Raw genomic sequence first — 20,696 nt, forward strand, 5'->3', positions numbered from 1 at the left:
GCAGGTGATCAAGTCCTTTGTCTCTGCTCCAGGAGTCTCGTGTCTCCTCCAGGCACACCTGTGGACTTGCATGTGAGGTACAGTCCCTGCTCATCACAGGCCTAGAGAGCATTTCCACCGTCTTCTCCAGCGTGATTTCCAGAGGCTGTGCAGTAGGCCCTGATTTTGCTTTTCTTACACTCTCTGGACCAATCTCCCATCATTGGAAACGTAGGTTATTTTTAATTTTTCTTTTTTACTATTTTAACCCTTTTTAATGATTTTATTGAAGTATAGTTGGTTGACAGTGTTGTATTAATTTCTACTGTACAGCAAAGTGGTCATTATATGTACATATACATTTATTTATTTACTTATTTATTTATTGGCTGCATTGGGTCTTTGTTGCTGCACACGGGCTTTCTCTAGTTGAGGCGAGCAGGGGCTACTCTTCATTGCGGTGCACGGGCTTCTCATTGCGTGGCTTCTCTTGTTGCAGAGCACCGGCCCTAGGCATGCAGGCTTTAGTAGTTGCAGCACATGGGCTCAGTAGTTGTGGCACACGGGCTTAGTTGCTCTGAGGCAAGGGGAACTTCCCGGACCAGGGATTGAACCCGTGTCCCGTGTATTGGCAGGTGGATTCTTAACCACTGCGTCACCAGGGAAGTCCCTACACATTCCTTTTCATACTTTTTTCCATCATGACTTATCACATGATATTGAATATAGCTCCCTGTGTTATTCAGTAGGCACTTGTTTAATTTTTTTGCTATTTTAAACAATGCTGCAATGAGCAGTCTTGTAGCTAAGCTTGGCTCTCATGTGACCCTTTCCATACCATAAATAGAAATTCCAAGGAATGACGGGACGCTGATATTGGCATACCAATAGGCCCATTGTAGATTGAGACCGCGCTGATCCTGAGCCCCTGGGATTTTCTCTGTCACAGATTCTGAGCTCTTTGAGGGCAGGGACATCCTCATCCTTGTATCCCTAACACCGAGCACGTAGTAGGTGCCCATCCAACGTTAGCTGGACTCAAACAGGGTCCGTGAGTAAAATCAAGGGGATGCCTCGGCACCGTGTTGGATGGTGTTGAACCTGCCAGTTCTCTCTCATCGCCATTGTCCTCCAAGAGACAGTCTGAATGTCACAAAATCACATTCAGTGTAAGGAGATAGGCAGAAGGCAAAGGAAACCTAGGACTTGGGGGCTGCACTGGGGGAGGGCCCCGAGTCAGCTCCTTAACCCCCTAAATCATCCCCACAGTGATGTCTGTGAGATCCAGCCCTGTTGTCGTGTGTACCTGTAAGGCATTCTTTCTTCTGTGTGGGTCCCATCACCTGGAAAAACCACATTTGTTTAAGAATTCTACGGTTGATGGGCACTTGGGTATTGCGTTTCCAATGTAGGGTTCTTGTGAACAGTGCTACATTAAACACGGTGGCACAAGTTCTCACACATGTAGGCGTTCCTGTTGGATGTATACAGAGGAGTGGAATTTTTGGCTTATGGCATATGTCTATGTGCAGCTTTAACCGATACTCGCAAATGGTTAGGCGTGTTTATTTCATGAATGACTTTCTTGAATCCAAGGATCAGGGTGATGGATAAATCAAAGTCCTCACTGCAGTCAGGCTGGCCTCCTGGGCAAATGGCCCTGTGCTCAGATGGTCCTGGGCTTGGGATTGAATGCTGTGCAAGAGCCTTCTTGAAGTTCTTAATACTTTTATCTTTACATTTGTGTTTTGTAAGTGATGTGTGATGGGATAACGGAGCATGTGGGGGGGGGGGTGCGGTTGGCGGGCCTGCCTGACGTCACCTCCCTGCTTTCCAGAATGAGTTACAGCTGCCGGGTCCCCCTCGCCCCCCCAGTCATCACCACTGCTCTCCACCACTTGTCCCATGAGCATCGTCTGTCTGAGGGAGCATGTCATTAAATAGCAAATGAAAAACACTGTGCCAGGTTGAGAGAGAGAAAGAAGGGTATGATAAAGAAGAGGAAAAGGTTTTTTCTGCCTTTTGAGCCTTGGCTGCACGTTTTCACTTCGCCTGAGCCCACAGATTCTGCAGCGGCCCCGGCTGGAGTTTATCCCCTGCGCCGCGTGGCCAGGGCCCTCTGCCAAGCGCGTCACACACGTGATCCCATCGAACCTCTCGCCGCCCCTGTGGAATCAGCCTCGTGGTCAGCATCCCCGTTTTGCAGACAAGGAGCCGGAGGCAGGGAGCGTGGACGTGACCCTCCCGAGCAGTAGCCGGGGAGTGGGCGTTGGGCAGGTTTGAAGGCTGCTGTTTCCGTCCCCAGAGCCTGTGTGTGTCACCCGCTTAGGGCACCCGGCCTCCCTGCAGGTCTGGACCCCCTCAGACAGGGAGGGCCAGCTTGTCGAGGGCAAGCAGAAGAGCCTCGTGGAGAGGGGACCCTGTGGCCGCGGGCATCAGCAGAAGGCCCGGCTGGTGTTTGTGGCTGCGGGTTAGTCCCCGGGGGCTGGCATGGGGCAGCGGGGGTAGCAGCCTGGGGGCGTGGAAAGCTTCATGAAATGATGATGAGGTCGCGATTCACCATGCATGAGGGGTGGGGTGGGGCTGCCTCTCCGGACACAGGGCCTTTGTTCCCGGCGAGGACCGCGGGGGCACTTGCACTCATCTCAGAGAGGAAGGAAGCGAGCAAGATTTATCTCCCAGAGTCTAATCCACTTCCTTTCGGGGCGGCCGCTGTCTGTCCCGAGCAGAACTCTGAATGCCCCCAGAGGATGCTTTGCCCTGAGTTACTAACGGTCAGACTTTGAAAGGCCGAAGATATATAGCTTGCTTACGGCATCTTAGAAAATACGCATTCTATTGTGTGTATATGTGTGTGTGTACGTGTGTGTGTAGCTTCTTTCCAGGCCGGCCACTTCACCGATATCTATCGTGTTCACCCTTCCGGCCTCTGTGTGAAGTTCTGTTTGTATATTTCAGTTTGGTTTGTTTTTAAATCCGAGGAGAAAGAAAATGAGAAGCGGAGAGAGGGTTTGCTCCCATCAATAGCTCAGTTGGACATGGACTTCGGGTCAAAGGTCAGCTAATCAATCACCAAATAGGCTTTGAGGAGCTCCCCGCTAGAAGTGGAGTTCATGGGAGAGTGGGCGCGGGGCGTTTGAGCCATAAATTCCAGGCTGAGGCAGCCAGGGGGCTGTTGACCGAGTGTCACGGGAAGTTTCAAGGCAGATTTGTTTCTTGCCAGCTGCTGACTCTGTTTTCTGCTTTCTGGAAGCTGTGTTGGTAGGACCCTGCCCCCTGGGCCAGAGCTGATTGCACGAGGGCTGGACACCTGACCCCGCCTGGGCCAGTCAGCGTCTCTGCCCCTTGAAACGCCATCAGGACTGATTCTGGAACAGGGAGGATGAAATCCTGGGTGGGGCCGATGGCGTGTGTGTGTCTTGCTCAGAGAGAGAACCAGCGGGGTGCAGAAGGGAGAGCTCGAGGGGGAGGCAGGGGCAGGGGAGAGAAAGAGAAAAAGACCTCCTTCTGATTTTCTAGGCCCTGCTTCCAGTACCGTGACACCTAACCACACGCGTGCCTTTGGGTTCTCTGAGACATCCCCTGACCTTCCACTCAGTCTCCTTTGGTAATTGAGGTTTCTAGAATGGCCTAATGTGCACTAAGGCCCCCAGCCACATAATGCGGGGGGCTTAGTGCAAAAGGTAACCGTAGGGACCCTTGTTCAAACAATTTAAAAAATTTCAAGGTGGCAACAGCAGACCAGAAACCAAGTGGGGGCTGTTCTAAGCCAGGCCCTGGGGCCACGGGAGCCAATCCTGGGTTCATGTTACCTGCACCCCAAAGAGCCTTGAGCAAGACAGACAGAGCTGGCCGTAAAGGTGGTCTTCCCACCTAAAAAAAAAGGCATTTCAAAATTCTTCCCAGAACTGTACCCAAGGGGGCAGCCACAGGCCAGGAAACCAGAACGGACAGAAAAGAAAGAAGTCCAGGAATAAAATGAAGGAAAAGACATTCCCAGGCAGGCGTCTCGCAGGGAGCCCTGGGATGGGATGGGAGTTGGGAGCAAACACCTTTCAATTCCCTGCTGCCGGGCAAGTGCAGACAGAGCCCAAGGTCCAGGGGAGGAACATGCGGGCAGAGTAGTACGGCCTGAGGACCCCAAAGGGGGCCACCACAGTGCATGACAGTGAGGAGGGAGAGTCTGGACCAGATCAGAGCAAAGAGAGAAACTTGCCCTTCTGTCAGCAGTGCAGAGAGCAGGGCCGCAAAGCACCATGGGCACCTCTCAGGAAGGCAGCTGCGCATCTGTCCTTTGGTGTCTGCTGCTTTGTTTAATTAACTGAGGAATAAACCAAATCCTCTTCTCATTCTCCATCATGGGTTCAAGTATTACCATCCCATCTACACCCCCAAAGGCCCATCCCCAACTGGTGTCACATTTGGGGGTTAAGGCTTCAACATACGGATTCTGAGGGGACACAGACATTCAGGTGATAACACCCAGCTGTGGGTCTCTGCCTTCTCATCTGCCTGTGTATCCTGACTCCACTGGTGTAAATACATCCTTGGCATGGAAATAACTCTGCTGAAACCCGTGACTTCTTCCAGTGAGTCTCTGAATGTGGGCGTGATCTGGGGACCCCTGCCACAATTGATGTGTGTGATTTTTTGCTTTTTGTTTCTGGGAGGTAGTTATATTACTTTCACAAGGAACACACAAATACGCTTTAAGATTTTGTTGAACGAATGTGCAGCCACGATGTTGTTTCCGCAATGAGGTCACGTTGTCGGTGTGGCACCCGTGTCCGTCGTTTCCGGCAGCCGCTCAGCGGGGTGGCTTCCTTCCCACTCCCGGCCCTTGGCTCCGGCATCCCTCCTATGATGAGATGGTCAGAACCCACACCCACCTCTCCTGCCACTGCAGCCAGGAAATGGCTGGGGTGTCCTGGAGCGGGGCCTCGGCCCTGGAAGGGAACCAAGTGTGCGTGCAGCCAGGAACTGGACTCCGGAGCAGAGACGGAGACAGTGAGCAGGGGAGGAGGGGGCTTCCAGAAACGGTACAAGGTCCTCAGTTGCTCCTGGGGAATTCCTCTCAGGAATGCAGAGGCGACTGGCCATTCTTTCCTGGAAAGGTCACTGCTTGCATCACATTAACTGTCCTGGTTGCGCCCGTGAATGAGAGAATCAGAATAGAGTGATCTCAGCAAAGCAGCGCGGGCAAAAGGTCACTGTGCCGAAAATGCAAACCCGGCAGCCCAGAGTGCTCAGAAATTTGCAAGTTGGTGACATTTTTGTGTTTCTTTGTGCCAGTTCTGGCTTGTCTGCTTGGACAGCGCGTTTGTCCAGAGTTTCCCAGCTGGTCCCCAGGGGCCATGTTCACACCTCCGGGAGATGCTGCCTCCTCTCCCGGCCTGTGGAAGCCAAGGATGGAGGAGAGAGGGAGGGAGGGAGAGTGGGCCCCGGGGGTGGTTCTTAGAAACGCAGCACACAAGCCCAGGGTCCCAAATGGTGCAGGCTGAGCGACACAGCGGGAGAGCACAGAGGTTAGAACAAGGGCCGGGGCATCAGACAGACTTGGTCCCTCCCGCCCACCTCGGCCACAGTGAATGGGACCTCTCTGAGCGTCTGTTTCCTCATCTGTAACATGGCGACAGTAGTTTCTACTTCACCCTGAGGGACACTGAGGATGGAATGAAATTGTGTACCCGAAGTGCCGACAGGCAACTGTTGCTAACCACTGGCTTCTCAGGGTCCTCGTGATCACGTGCTTGGGGAGGGTGGAGCAGGGGAAGGAGCTAACCTTTATCGAGGTCAGTAATGTACCAGGAACGTTAGATTTTATTTACTCCAAACGAGAATCCCATGAGGCAGGGCAGGACGTCTCAAAGTTTAATGTGCGTCCAAATTCCCTGGGGGGTCTTGTTGAAAACGTAGATTCGGGTTTGGCAGGTCTGGGGGTGGGGGCTGAGATGCTGCTGGTGCTGCAGGGCCATGACCACGCTGTGCTGTAGCCTGGTCTGATTGGCCCTCTCTCCCTCCTGTCCGTCTCCTACGCCCCCACCCTCCCTGACCAGGTCCCACCCTGCTGTGACCCTTTCTCCTGCCCCTGTTGTATAACCCCTCACAGCACTTGTGATCACGTGATTACGTACATTTCACAGATGGGGAGACTGAGACCAGCTAAAGAGTGGGCGCAGGTCACACAGCTAGGGAAGCTGCAGAGCTTGGCTCCTGGGCCGCCTCTCTTGACCACGTCTCTGGTTGACGGTGGGGGCATCACAAAAGCTGTTTGATGCTACAGGCCAAGGGGATTTTTGCCTGTAAATTCAGTGAGTTTTGATCCCGTTCATGAGGCAAACCTGCTTCTCTTTTCTTTGTGTTTCCTTGCCTTCCTCTGTGGCAGAGGGCAGCAATTAACTCACTGATTCTGAACCAAATCCCCCCGGAGCGTAAATCCCAGCTCTGACCTCCTTGTGTGACTTCCAGGGAGTCAGTTAACCATCCTGTGCCTCGGTTTCCTCGGATGTCATACTCGGCTGATGGCTGAACCTGCCTCCAAGATGCGCAAACGTATCAGCCAGTGAAGGGCTCAGAGCAGCGCCACGCAGTTCGTGAGCACGGTTCCTGTGTCTGGTGGTGGTATATTTTAAAGTAACAGCAAACCTATGTTTGCTCAAAGAACAGAGATCTGTTGAAAGACTCTTTTGGTGGGTTCCTGGGTGACCAGACAAACATCTGCTCTGCTTAGAACCAGGGACCTGAGCTTCAGCCCTGGCCGTGCCCTTTTCAGCTGTGTGACGTTGGGCAAGTTCCTAGACCTTTCTGAGCACCGTTTCTCCCACCTGCAAAATCAGAGGTCGTCCTTCCCACAAGATGCCTCTGAGTAGTCAGAGAAATACTGGGTCTAGAGTCAGGGCCTCAACCTGAGAGTCTCGTCCTTGGAACCAAAGATTTAAGACTCACATGGGCAAATAGGATGTCAGGGGGGAACCAAGTTTGTCTGAGCCTGGCACGTGCACCCTGGAAAGCCCCTAGCTCACTGATGGCACAGCCTCTGTCTCCGTTTCCCGCCTCGTGGGCTGCCGAGGGGCTGGGGTTGGTGGCATTAGAAGAGCATCAGGAACTCTCAGTCCTGACCAAGGAGGCAACACACCCTCGGCCTCCACCGCGAATGTGCTGGGGCTCGGGCCACTCACCCCCGCTCTGGGTGTCCCGTGGCTTTCCGGAACTGGAGGTTCTGGAAGGTCAGGGCAGCCTCTTGGACTGGCGGGGCTGGCGAGGGCAGATTGTGCTTTCTGAGGGCGATTTGCATGGAATCTGCTTATGCTCTTAGCTTGGTTGGTGCGGCTGAACAAAAGATGGAGGCAGAGCCCTGGGGCCACGCGGCTGCAGGGAGGTGAGGAGGGAGTTTGGGGCCGAGCAGGAGAGGGGGGACCTTCCCCCAACCTGGGGTTGAGATGCTTCTCTGCACACAAGGCTGTGGGGCAGGGTTTGGGGGTGCGTGGGTTGTGTGCTGTCATTTCCAAGGTTGGGCTGGGGCGAGGGGTGATGGGGGCGCCTCTAAGACGGAGCTCCTGAAAGTGTGGTCTGGGGACCACCGGCCGGTCAGGAGGGGCCTTCCTTAGGTTCCTCTGGACAGATGGTCAGCAATTCCCTGGACTTCCATCTTTACGTAAATAAAGTAAGGGATGCCTAGCAGTGACGCAGAAAGTGAGTTATTAAGTTATTGTAATTATTCAGTTGGTGTCCATGGGACGGGGAAAATATTAAAAGTATGCACATCCTTCTCTGCTCTTCCAAGTACAACTGATGGCAGGATTTCCTGACTGGCACCTCTCAGATCTTTACAGATCTGATCAGGGAAACAGGTTATGTGTCTATGAGAAAGGGCACAGTGGAAAGATGCAGGGAAGAGGAGACCAGGTCTTCAAAAGAGGGGGAAGGATGGGCGAGTGGAGAGAGCAAGGGTGGTGGGGAGGGAGGGATGGGGTCGGCTGCTGCTTGGGGTGGGACTTTGGGGAGAGAGAGGAACACAGAGGACACGTGTCACGTCGTGGCCATGCATGTCTCGAATCCCATTCTTGGATGTGGGGACCCACCCACCTGAGTCCTGAGGTAGAAGCCAAGTTGAACTCTGTGCCAACTCAGATGCCTGGTTGGAATTAGACGTGCAAGAGACTGACTGGGTGGGAAGCCTGTGATGGATGGGTGGGGAGGGAGCAGGAGGGGAGACCCACGGTGCAGGCCTGACCCCCGGGAAAGGAGAAGCAGAAGGAAGAGGCTCAGCCTGCAGGGCAGCCAGCAGGAGCCTTTCCAGGCTGACAGGGAGCCCCAGAGAGAAGCTGAGGTGACAGGGGAGCCCCATGCGGGGCCGGAACGGCCCACTCCTCCAGCTCTGTCCCAGGCTGGGAGCAGGCAGGCTGCCGGGTTCTCTCCTGGAGGGAGATCTGAGCAGCGCACCCCCACGGCCAACACAAACCCAAGAGCACGGACAGAGTAGCCCCGAAGAGGGCGGGTTCTGGAGGCAAAATCTACCGCAGGAGCCAGGTTAGAGGGTGAGGAGGGGTCCCAGGATGAGGGCTGTGGGGGGCCCCATGGGACGGAGGCAGAAGCACAGATTTTGATGCCAGTGCTGTTTCAAATAGGCTGCCACGTGGGCCACCCCCTCGCTGTATAGTTCTTAAAGATGCCCCTGGACGCCATGAGGCCCCACATCTTCCCGTGAGGCCCCAGCCGGTGTGGCAACAGCTGGTGATTACACACTTGTGGTTCTCCAGGCCGCTGTGCACTGGACCCCCGGTGCCTGAGCCCGTCTCCCAGAGCTCCTGACACTGTTGGTCTGGGAGCGGCGTGGACACCAGGACCTGTGTAAGTTGCCCATGAGATTCCCACGTGCAGGCGGGCTTAGAGCTGCCGGTCTACACTAAGAGCGACGGGAAGTTGGATCTTTTGACTCAACTGTCCTCTGGATCCAACAGCCTGTGCTGTCCGAGTGTGTGTGTCGCACGTGGCCCAGTCCAGGTGACCTCTAGTGCCTGAGCCCCGCGGCCTGGGGACCCTCACGTTCAGTGGGTCTCATCACACCAACTCCCAGATCCTCCAGTGTCGAATGTTAGGTGTTTCAAAAAGCACCACCAGTTGAACATCCTCTTATTTGGGGCCGGATGGTTCCCTGGTGGCCTCCTGGGTGTTGGTGCTCCAGTTTATTCCATGAAATTTGCTGGCTGGTGGGTGGGGCCCCATCTCAAGGGCCACGCTCCCACCCCTCGGGCAGGAGCACCACCTGGCAGCCCGTGTCTGGCCCTCTGTTTCCTGGTGGTGCCACTGTCATGGAGGCTGGTGGCAGCTGTCTGGGATGAAGGCAGCCTCCACCATCAGCTCTCGGGGACCGAAATCTCTGAAAGGAGGACACAGCCTTTCTTGCTCCCAGATGAGAGCTGAGACTTAAAACCTCCAGAGAAGAGAGGCTTAAATACTCAGAGGTGTAAGCCCCAGAGCAGACCTGTGGGGGGCTGAAGGATGCCCTCCCCACCCCACCCCCCAAAAAAAAGATAGGTCCCAGCCCTCCACCTGGCCACTGGGCACGGGACCTTCGTTTTAAGTCGGGTCTTTGAGGATGTACTTAGGGCTCTGGAGAGGAGCTCATCCTGGATTAGGGCAGTCCTGAATCTAATGACAGGTGTCCTGGTGAGAGACAAGTCACAGCCTCGGGCAAGGCCGTGTGATGAGGCAGGCGCAGACCACACTGATGTGGCTACAAGGTCCCTAAGGCCCAGGATGGCGGGCAGCCACCAGAAGCTAAGAGAGGCCTGGTACACACGGTCCCTCAGTGCCCCACAGGGAACCCACCCTGCCCACCCCTTGATTTTGGACGCTGACCTCTGGGGCCGAGAGAGAAGATATTTCTTTTAGTTTGAGCCTCCTAGTCTGTGGTGCTTCATTAGAGCAGCTCCAGGAAGGAAATAAGACAAGTCCCATTCCAGGAAAATCAGGCCTCCGCACTGGAGGATGAGCGCTAACACCTGTCCTATGAAGGCTAGGTGGGCTTGGAGGCCTGGGTGGCCCAAACTGGAGAGGCCACCACTTTGACTGTGTCCTTGCATTTTTGCCTTTAGTGAACCAGGTTGAACCTGGGTGATGCCGGGTCTCCTAGGGATCTTGAGTGAATAGTCTGGGGTGGCCTGAGATCCTGCATGTCTAACAGGCTCCCAGGTGATGCTGCAGGCCGAGGACCACCCTGAGCCGCGAGGCCTTAGGATGGTGGATGTGTGAGTGCTCCCTGGACCACGTGTGCCAGGGCCACCTGAACGCTGAGGAAGGATGGAGACATCCCAGGCAGCACTCTTTTTTTGGGGGTGGGGGGGTGCACACCATGCAGTTTGCAGGAGCTTAGTTCCCTGACCAGGGATTGAACCTGGGCCCACGGCAGTGACAGCGCAGCGTCTTAGCCGCTAGACTGCCAGGGAATTCCCCCAGGCACCACTCCTAACCTGCAGACTCTGCCTCTCTGGGACCACGCCCTGCATTTGCCTGTTTAACCGCCTCCCCAGGATAGCTTTACCACCACTGAATTTAAGGTCTACAGGACCATGTGGGGTTCTAGGGGTGGTCAGGGCTGGTAGACAGTGGCCCTGAGGGAGTTTGTCCCTTTATTGAGGCAGGGGACAAAGCATCCATGCTTGTTCATTAGTATATTTAATCCTCAGAATGGCTCCTGGGAGGCTGCTCTTACTTTTGCCCCCGTTTTACAAACGGTGAAACTGAGGCCCAGAGAGATGAGGCATCTTAGTGTCCACAGACAGACATGGTGGAGCGGGGTCCACAGCCAGCTGTTGGACAATTCGCGGCCCCCACAGTCATGCCATCTGATTGCACACCCTTCAGGGCCTCAGCATAGCTCGGCAGCCCTTAGGCAGCCCTGCTCAAGCTTTCATGTGCCTGCGGGTCACCTGGGGAAACTGGGTTCCGGCTCCCAGGTGGTGCTGACCGCTGCCCTCAGACCAGGCAGCGATGGGCCCCATTTAGGAGGCATCCGCAGGGGCCCTCTGCAAACACCCATGGGAGGTGTAAGAGCACACGCTCTCAGGGAAACGGGGAGGGTCAGACCGCCATCCTGTTTTCCAGCCATTTTTAACACCTGCGTAACAGAGACCATGTGATCGAATTACAGAGACTTTGGCTCCATCAACTAGAGTTAAGAGTGGATGAGAGCCTGCCAAAGGATGTCTTTGAAAACAAAATCCAGCTGCCTTGCAGATCTCATCAGGCACCTGCTTGGAATCTTTCCCGAGCAACTCACTGGCCCTTCCTCGTGAGGTCGGAAGGCTCATTTATGCGCTAGAGGCGCCTGGGACAGCAGGGCGGAGGCACTGAGAGCAGGGCGGGGGCACCTGATGGAGCCTCTCTTTACAAACGATGCCCTTGGGGACGTTGGTGGGTGAGTGCACGTGTACAATCCTGGACCCCTTCTTCCCTGGAAGGATGGTGTTGAAAACCAGTCCAGGAGGAAGTAACTGAGAAATGCGAGTGTTCTACAAATGGAAGCATGTGGTTGTTTTTGCCTCTTAAAAAGTCTTGTCTTTCTAAGATTTCGGTGTTAAAGTGGTTTTGCTTTATGCAACAGAGGCGATGCTAAACGGCATTACTTTTTTTTTTTTAACGTCCCTTTCTTTAACATAAATAAGAAGCAGGCAGCCTGCGTATCAGCCCCTTGGTGTTTTCATTTGTCCGTGAAATCCACAAATCTGGGACCTCAGCGTTCGGCCGTTGGTATGAAGGTAGGTGCACAAAGGCGTTAACACGCGGCATTGCGCATAAAAGCAAAAGATGGGGAGCAACCGGAATGCTCATCCTAGCGGACTGGCTTCATCAGTTCTGTGTCCCAGGCAGCGGCATGTGATGAAAGCAGAGGCTGGTGCGGCTCCACGATGAAGTGGAGGCAGGGGACGTATAAAGCTGCAGTCGGCTGCCGGGGTGTGTTTAAGGGAAATGGGTGGCTGTGAAGAGTTCTGGGAAAATCCACAAGAAGCTTCTGGCCGTGGTGGCCTCTGGGGAGCAGGACTGGGAACTACAGTGAGATTTCCTTCCTCTCTCGGACTGCTTGAAATTGTTACTGCGTTCGTGTATTAATATTTCAACCAACAAATTGTTGGGAACCAGAGTTGGAGCGGGGTGTGAGTTAGGAGGTCGGGAAGAAAATATCTGGTCTGTGGCTAGTGATGGATTTTGCTTCTCTACGCTGGTGGTTCTTAAAAATTCCTGCTGGCTGGGACTGATGGAAGCTGTTAAAAGCACACAGAGCTCAGGGCCCACACCTCTCTAAGGCTTGTTCTCAAGCTTGACATGCATGGGAATCACAGGGTGGAGGGCTCCTTCAAACACAGCTTGCCGGGCCTCACCCCAGAGTCTCTGAAACAGGGCTGCTGGGGCATGAGGGTTTGGATTTCTTTTTTTCTTTAAATGTTAGTTTATTTATTCGGCTGTGTTGGGTCTTAGCGGCAGCATGCGGCATCCAGTTCCCTGACCAGGGATTGAACCCGGGCCCCCTGCATTGGGAACATGGAGTCTTAACCACTGGGCCGCCAGGAAAGTCCCGGGGATCTGAATTTCTAACAGGCTCCCAGGGGTGCTGAACTACTGGTCCAGGACCCCACGATGAGGACCTCTGCTTTCAGGCCTCCAGGCCTGGTGTTGGGTATTTCTCTCCCCAAATAACTGGCCCTTCCCCACAGAGCAGTACACGGCAGATGGGGGGTTCCCCAGGCGCTGTGATGGTTAACTGGGGAAGCAGAGTAGTGACTCCAGCCGGGCTGTAGCCGGGAGCCCCTGGGGAGTGTTACAGAGGCCCACACCTGAGCCTCCACCTCAGCCCAGTTATGTCAGAAGCTTTCAGTGTGGGCTCAGCTGGGGGTAGTTTAAAAAAACCCCTCAGGGGAGCTTCGAATACTAAGCGTCCTAGGGCTTCGCACCCTAGGCTGTGTGGCTTAAACAACAGAAATGTATCCTGTCTCAGCTCTGGGAGCCGGAAGTGTGAACTGAAGGTGGCTCTCAGCAGGGGTGGTCCTGCTGAGGCCGTGGGGAAAGGGTCTGTTCCAGGCCTCCCTCCTTGGCTTGAAAGTGGTCTTCTCTCTCTCTCTCTTTTAAAAAAAAATGTTTATCTTATATTGGAGTATAGTTGATTTACAGTGTTATGTTAGTTTCAGGTGTACAGCAAAGTAATTTAGTTTTACATAAACATATATCTATTCTTTTTTGGATTCTATTTCTCATATAGGCTATTACAGAATATTGAGTAGAGTTCCCCGGGCTGCACAGTAGGTCCTTGTTGGTTATCTATTTTATTTGTAGTAGTGTGTGTATATGTTAATCCCAGACTCCTAATTTATCTCTCTCCCCCCACCTTTCCTCTTTGGTAACCATAATTTTTTTTCCTGTGTCTGTGAGTCTGTTTCTGTTTTGTAAATAAGTTCATTTGTATCATTTTTTTTTAGATTCCCCATATAAGTGACATCATATGGTGTTTGTCTTTCCCTGCCTGACTTCAATTAGTATGATAATCTCTAGGTCATATTGCTGCAAATGGCATTATCTCATTCTTTTCTATCCTCTGTCTCTTCACATCATCCTCCCTTTATGCACATCTGTCTCTAATTTTTAAAATAAGGACACCAGTCATATTGGATTAGGGGCCACCCTATGCCAGTCTGACCTCATCTGAACGAATTATATCTGCGATGAGCCTGTTTCCAAATAAGGTCATAGGCTGAGGTCCTGGGGGGTTAGGACTTCAGCGCATGGATTTTGAGGGAAACACTTCAATAAGAGACTGGATGTAAAGTTTGCTTCTCCAGCTAATGTGCACATGGATTCTCGGGGACCTTAGGATGTAGACTCTGAGCAGGTCTGGGGCAAGGCCCAGGACTCAGCGTTTCTGATTGGAGTCCAAAGAGTGAAGACCAGGTTAGACTAGGGAATACTGTTAATGGTGTTGTGGTTCGGTAAGAAGGTGTCACTTTTTACAGAGATGCAGACAGACATATTTAAGGCTAAAATGTTAGGATGACTGTCATTTTCTTTCAAATACTCTCATGAACAATAGGAAATAAGGCAAAATGTTAATGATGGTTGAATCTAGCTCGAATCTAGAAGGTTTGTTATTAGTCTACTTTTCCTTGTGTTAGAAATTTTTCTTTGTGTGTGTGAATGTTTGTTTTTTCAAATTGAGGCATAATTGATTTAAAATGTTAATTTCTGCTCTACAGCAGTGATTCAGTTTCACATATATATATATATATACATTCTTTTTTAAAAAAATTCTTTACCGTTATACTTTATCATAGGATATTGGATATAGTTCCCTGTGCTCTACAGTAGGACTTTGTTGTTTATCCATTTTCTATACAAAAGCTAACATCTGCTAACCCCAGCCTCCAGTGGGGTTGCCCGACTCCATCCTTCCCCTACCCCACCTCCCCACCTCCCCCTTGGCAACCCCAAGTCTGTTCTCTATGTCTGTGAGGCTGAAATGGATGGAGAGACAGGTGGAGTGCCGAGACCAGCTCGGCGATTTGAGGTGAGTGACGGGTGCCGCAAGCTTGAAGAATACACAGACACAGACTGAAGAGAAAGATGGGACCGGGGGACTCAAGACCTCTAGGATCAAAAGCCCTGCTGATTCATCCCAGGTTGCTTTTATTGAGTTCATGGGCTAACATTCTCAGGTTACACTCATAAACAATCAAAGGCTTCACATGACTCAGGCAATTATCTTTGTTTACTTCCTGGGTCCGAGTTGAGCAGGTGTGGATTTGAGCTGGGGGTGGAGAGCAAAACAGCCCTGGGGGCAGGAGACCTCTCTCAGATATTAGGGGTCTGTGCCCCACCCGTGTTGGCCCCTCTGCGACTGTGCCTGTCTTAGGTTGTTCCTCCCTTGAGGAATCTTACCCGTCTCTGGCTAACCAGTCATCCTCCAGGGCCAAACACGGTGATATAAGGAAGGTTCTATGCACCACCCCTGTTGACCCCTTTGCGGCTGTGCCTGTCTTAGGTTGTTCCTCCTCTGAGGAATCTTACCCGTCTTTGGCTAACCAGCCATCCTTCAGGACCAAACAGGGTGATATTAGTCTCCACGCCCCGCACCCTCAGTTCCTCCACTGCTCAAGCAGGACATTCTGAATCCCATCGTTCGGCCCACATACTTCAACATTTTCAAGGTTTCAGAAAGGTTCCTGAATGTCTTCCCACAGTGGAGAGTCTGTGGGGGATGGGGGACGCCTGGGAGTCGGGCGCTGGGTTCCAAGGCTGGCCCCGGACCTCTGTGACTGAGAGGAGCAGCAGCTGTATGGTTGGGTCCTCTTGTGTGTGGGCACTTTGGTTTTCTACCACTGTCACGTCCTTCTCTTTGCCTCCCGCTGAGTTCTGGGAGGTGTCAGGAAGCAGGTGGGATTCTAGGATCCCCTGCTGGATTTCTCCCGCCCTGGGGGCCGGGGACAAGCCATGTTTTTGAGCCACAGTCTTTGCTTCTGTGTCCCCAGCCCTTAGAATAAAGCCCAGCACACAACAGGCACTCAATAAGTAAATTGACTGAATGAACAACTGTACACTTACCCTGAAGGCCTGGTCTACTCCAGAGGAGCCAGGCGCGGGGCAGTCAGGTGACCTGTCCTCGTGGCCGAGCTGGGTCTGAACTTCTAGGCCAGTGCTGTCCAGTGGAAACAGGCAAGCCCTGTACACAATTCTCAACATTCTAGTGGCGCATTTTCAAAGTGAAAAGAAACGGGCGACGTTAATCCGAATGATGTGTTTTATTTAACCCAACACAGCCAAGACACTATTTCAACATGTCATGTCTATTTTATAATTAGAGTATCTTGATCATGGAGGTGGTTACACGAATCCACACGTGTGATGAAAGGACATAGAATTATACACGCACCTGTCAGTTTCCTGGTTTTGATACGGTATAATAATTATGATTACATAAGATGTCACCATAGGAAACTGCGTGAGGGGACCTCTGGATACTATCTTTGCGACTTCCCATGAATCGATAATGATTTCAAAATGAAGCTGAAAATTTTGGAGCTATTTTACAGTTAAAGTTTTTTTTTTAACTTAAAAAGTACAACCAAGTCTCTGAGCTCTGGTGTGTGTTCCACACTCACAGCACATCGCAGCTGGGATCCGCTCAAAGACTTAGTAGCCACGTGTGGCCCGTGGCTGCTGTGTTGAACAGCCATCCTTTTCAGAGAGGGATTCCTGGAGGCCTCTTTGGTCTCTCCCGCTTGCTGGTTGTCTTACCTTAGATAAGTTACTGCCTTCCTCTGAGCCTTAGTTTTCCTTATCTGTAAAGTGGGACTAATCGTGGTGCTTCTCCTACCCAGCTGTTGTGAGGGTTAAATGAGATACTGTGTGTCGGGCACTGGGTTCGGGCCTGGCCCGTCATTCGCGGGGAGCCAACATTTACTAGTATTGTCATATTCGAAACGCCAAACTGCAGTTTCCTTGGTTCCCCTAATGTTATAAAACCCTCCTGCCTCTGTCTGCTAGCTGCTGGCCTCCCCAGGCAATGAATGCCCGAGCCTCTCTTCTGGTGTTAACTGCTGGGCAGGAAGTAGGACAGTGTCCCTGAGCATCTCGGGCACCTAACTCCTGGTTGTTAGCAGATACACTGAGAGACCCTGTAGCGAGCTGGCTGGGAGCTGGGAGGCCAGACCTGCAAAGATCTGTGCAGAGCCTCTTGCGAAACTGAGGACTTCCTCTCCGAGCCCTGGGCTGAACCCGCAGCAGGCGGGCGGCTGCTTTTCACCTTATAAGGCAACCCCTCGAAGCACAGGTGAGCAGATGGCTGCAGGGGCCTCGCTCAGCCCAGCCCCCAAGACGCTCCCAGCTGAGCGGGTGCCCCACAGATCTCAGTCGGGGGGGCGGGAGGGGATTTGACACCTTTGATGATTTTAGAGAAGAAGAAAAAGACCGTGTACCACAAAAGCAGAAACACAGAGCTTTATCGTGGTGAGAAATGTTGGGCTGACCTCCCAGACACTTATTGCAAAACCAGGATGTAACTAACTCAGCAGAGTGCCTGGCTCACAAAATACCACGAAGGAGGCTGCGTGTGCCCCTGGGGTGGCAAAACACAGCCGTAGGAGTCAGCTGGGGGTGGCGGGTGGTTGGATGGGACACAAAACCCCATCCCGCCTCCCAAGCCTCAGGGCTTCATCCTTGGGGTCTTCCTCGCCGGCCAGGTTAGGTTTTCCCACATGGTCCTTTAACCCTGTTCTGTCTTCAAAGGACATCACCCTCTCGGCTTCCGGTTCATCCCGGCATCTCAGGTGGGGGTGGGGAGAGGGCAGAAAGGTCTGTGGGAGGTGGGATCTGAGCCAAGGCCTGAAGGTGAGGGAGTGGTGAAAGTGGGACCCTTGTCCTGGGAAGAGTGAAAGGGCCCCGCGAAGGCTCTGAGCTGGGCAGGGACGGGGTGAGGTGGTGGAGAGATGGCCAGGCCCAGGACGTGGGGGCCGCAGGGCCGGCCTGGGATGGCGGGAAGTCACAGAAGGGTTTTTGAAGCAGAGAGGTGTGATCTGACTTAATTGGTGGGACCTCACTGAGCTACAAGGCGGCCAGCCTGGACGGAGTGGGTCAGCCAACCTCCATCCTGAGCACCGCCTGTGTCGTGGTTGGGAGGTGGGGAGTGCATGCGTGATACCACGCTCTGGGGACCCCACATCCTAGTGCTGCTCCCAGGGCAGGGGGGCAGGGTCCCCTCTCACCACGCTCCCTGGCTGCCCCCTCCGGGGCTCTCCTTCCTGGGACTCCTTCAAGGATTCTGATGGAGTTTCACTTGGATCCCTGGTGACGTGGGAAGAGGCAAGAACCTCAAGTAACTGTCTTAGGAGCCAACCTTTGTAAACCCCAGGCTGCACGTCTCCACTTATTTCTCACGCCATGTGACGGGCACCCCCTACCCTCCACTTCTCTTCCCCACCCCCACGGTCCTAACTGAGCCAGGGGTGACAGGAAACGGTCTAAAAAAGGAAACCTTTGGGAATCCCCTGGTGGCCTCGTGCTTAGGATTTCGTGCTTTTACTGTTGTGATTCCGGTTCAATCCCTGATCGGGGAGCTGAGATCCTGCTAGTCACGTGTCCAAAAAAAAAAGAAACTTAAAAAAAAAACCAAGACACATGATCCAAGGAGCTCATTACGGGAAAGGAGAGCAAGAGTACAGAGGAGAAGCTGGACAGGGCCGACCTTGGCCGGGTGATCAAGGCCAACACCAGCAGTGAGGAGTCTCGGGGCCGGCGTGTGCCCTCAGTACCCATGATGAGAGGGCACTGGACCTCTAGGGTCCTCATCCCACAAATCCCAACCCCAGTCTGATCATGAGAAAAAGCTCAGACAAATCCCGTTCGGGAGACACCTTACAAAACATGTCTCCAGGTCCTCAATACCCAGGAATGTCTAAGAAACTGTCCCAGCCCAGAGATGCCTAAAGAAATATGACAACCAAATGTAACACGGGGTCAGTACTGGTTCATCAGTGGTGACAAATGTTCCACACTAATGTAAGACGTTAACCATAGGGGAACCTCGGTCTGGGACCAGAGAAGCTCTCTGGATCCTACTCTCAACGAGCTTGTAAATCTACAACGATGCTAAAATATGTTGTTGTGACACGGGTGACTGGAGCAGATTGTTTTGCCGAGATCGTGAGCGCCACCGTGTGGGCGCAGGGCTGCCTCAGCTGTGCTGAGTCCGCAGAACCGCGGTGGGGGGGGGGGGGGGGGGCACAGACTGGGCTTGGGAAACGGGAAAGGCCTGCTTCCAGCCCCGCAGGGGCTCTGCACATCCAGTGGGGAAAGTGCAGAGCAAGCACAGGACTCCTCGTGGCAGCCAGCATCTATGTGCACCTTTACCTGGGGTCGCACTGTCACTGCTCCAAGCCAGCCCGGCAGGTGCAGCAGCTTGACGTCCCCCTGCCCTTCTAACCTTCTCAGTGTGATGTAGGGGAAGAGCCACTTTCCTGTCCTTGGATGAAAAGCCCAGACCTTCCCCGTGATTTTTTTCTCTCCATTCTTAGGAAATTAGGTCCCCAGGGTTCCTTGAGATTGAAAGCAGTCCCAGTTTGGTAATTAAGACTGTCCAGTTTCAGCAAACAAAGCTTGGAGCTTGACTTAACATGAAATCTCTCTTCTCCCCGGAGCGCTTGCCGTGGGTATCAGGGAGAGGGCAGTTTTCCTCTTCTTTGCTCCCTTCTGCCCCTACAGTTGCTGTTTCTGGCTAGGGTTGCCGGATACACCCACGATGTCCAGTTAAATTTGTATTTCTGATGAAGAACAGGTCATTTCTTTTCAGTATAAGTACATCCCAGGCAATATTTGGGACTATTCATACTAAAAAATTATTCACTGTTTGTCTGAAATTCCAGTTTTATGGGCATCTGGTATCTCTGTTTGCTACGTCTGGCGATCCTGTTTCTGCCCCCTCCAGGCTCGCGGCGGGAGCCGGGGAGGAGAGGTGGTGGGTAGGCAGAAAGTTTTTACTTGACAGATGGTAGTTTATTCCTTTCCCGTTGCTGCTGGAGCAAATTACCACAGATTTAGTGGCTTAAGACATTCATTTATTCTCCTACAGTTCAGGAAGTCAGAAGTCTGAAATCAAGGTGTCTGTGGGGCTGTGTTCCCTGAGAAAGTTCTAGAGGAGAATTCCTTCCCTTGCCTTTTCCAGATTCTAGAAATCCTTCCTCTTCAAACCAGTGGGCATAGCATCTTCCAGTCCCTCCCGCCTCCCCTCTTCTCCCCGCTCCCCCTTCTATCATCACAGCTCCTTGTCTGGCTCTGACCCTCCCACGCTCTCTTATGAGGACCTGTGATGACCCTGGGCCACCTGGATAATCCTGGTGGATAATCCCATTTCAAGATCCTTAACTTAATCACCTCTGCAAAGTCCCCTTTGCCATGTCAGGTTACCTATCCACAGGTTCTGGGAATTAGGACATGGAGGGCCTCAGGGGCTGCTGTTTGGCCTCCCATAGGAGGCATGCTGGCTTCGGGCCATCTGGGCCTGCCCCATGTTTTGAGCTGACTTGGATCTCATGGCCACCTCTGTGCATCCTTGGGACGGCTTCTTGGCCGCTGCAGCTCCCCTGACTGGGCAGGGCCTGTCCTTGGGCTGGCAGTTCCCGGTCTGCCCTGGGCTGGCTAACGCCCTACAGCCTGTCACTGCGGCACCCCGGGGAGATTCACTGTGATCCTAGGCAGCTGCGCCCAGTGGTGTCCTGAATCCCGTCCCAGATCCTGCACCTCTGACCAGCTGCTGGGTGGCAGGGTGGTCGCTGCCAGGAGCCGACTCCGGAGGCGCTGCTGCCCCTGCACCTCAGCTGTGGCCTGTGTGGCTCGGCCATTGGCTGGAGCCCTCGGAGGGGCACCGTAGCGCCCACCCCCAGGCCCTGAGGTCGGAGGCAGGCTCCCCACCCGCCTCCTGGGGAAATGGACTCGGCCCTCCAATAAGTCTCTCCCCAGATCCCCCCCCCATCTCCATGACCTTGACCATTTTACACCTTCCCCCTGGGAGGGGTTAACCCTCTGTGCAGTGGAGATCTGAGCTCAGGGGAGGGAAGATAGTAGAAGGGGTGCCAGGCAGCGGGAGGAGCCGGCAGAGGCGCAGAGCCGTGGAAGAACAGCCCAGTGGGGCTGGGAGAGATGGGGACTGCGTGGAGCTTCCCAGAGAAAGCGGGCACACG

The sequence above is a fragment of the Hippopotamus amphibius genome, chromosome 16, assembly GCF_030028045.1.
Source record: "Hippopotamus amphibius kiboko isolate mHipAmp2 chromosome 16, mHipAmp2.hap2, whole genome shotgun sequence".
In the NCBI taxonomy this organism is placed as follows: Eukaryota; Metazoa; Chordata; class Mammalia; order Artiodactyla; family Hippopotamidae; genus Hippopotamus; species Hippopotamus amphibius.